Below are 685 nucleotides of genomic sequence, written 5' to 3'. Positions count from 1 at the left end.
CCGATCTTTAAAAACATTGGAATCCTGGAATGACACTCATACTTTAACAATATTACCAGTAGATTAACAAATAATTTTTGAAAATAAAAATCAATAATACTTAAGTTTGAAAGCTATTTTTTTGTGCGCTAACAAAACGATATTGTTCCATAATCACATTCTAAAATATATTACATTCGTTTCATAATAGATGATCTTTAATTAAGAAAGTTTTTAGTGATTCAAATATATGATGATTTCATATTTTAATATAATTTTTAACTTTGTAAAAAACTTTGTCACCAATAATATTTTGGGGTTTTTGCCAAAACTAACCCACAACTTGATTTTAATCCTAAACCTATACCCAAACTTGAATCAAATGCAAAACTAACCTAAAAGCCTAGTGAAATTACAGCTCAACCCCTTGTGACTAAACAAAAAAACAGAAGCCATTTTTACGAATATAGCCCCAGTAAATCGTCTGAGATGTTGGAAGTCGTCTGGACGACTGACGTGTAAGTCGTCTGGTACCAGTTTATTTTAAAAATAATTTATAAATCTTGTAAAAAAATATTTTGATGCGTGAAAAATAAAAATCAAGTAATTATAAACAGTTTTAAGTGATATAAATTAAGATATGATAAAATTGATTTGTTTTGAAGATAGATGAGTGGAAGTAGTGAATCATGAAATACTTTGGTTT

This window comes from Brassica oleracea, chromosome C9, assembly GCF_000695525.1.
Source record: "Brassica oleracea var. oleracea cultivar TO1000 chromosome C9, BOL, whole genome shotgun sequence".
Taxonomy (NCBI): Eukaryota; Viridiplantae; Streptophyta; class Magnoliopsida; order Brassicales; family Brassicaceae; genus Brassica; species Brassica oleracea.
The sequence above is the reverse complement of the archived record's forward strand: the minus strand, read 5'-3'. Positions refer to the sequence as shown.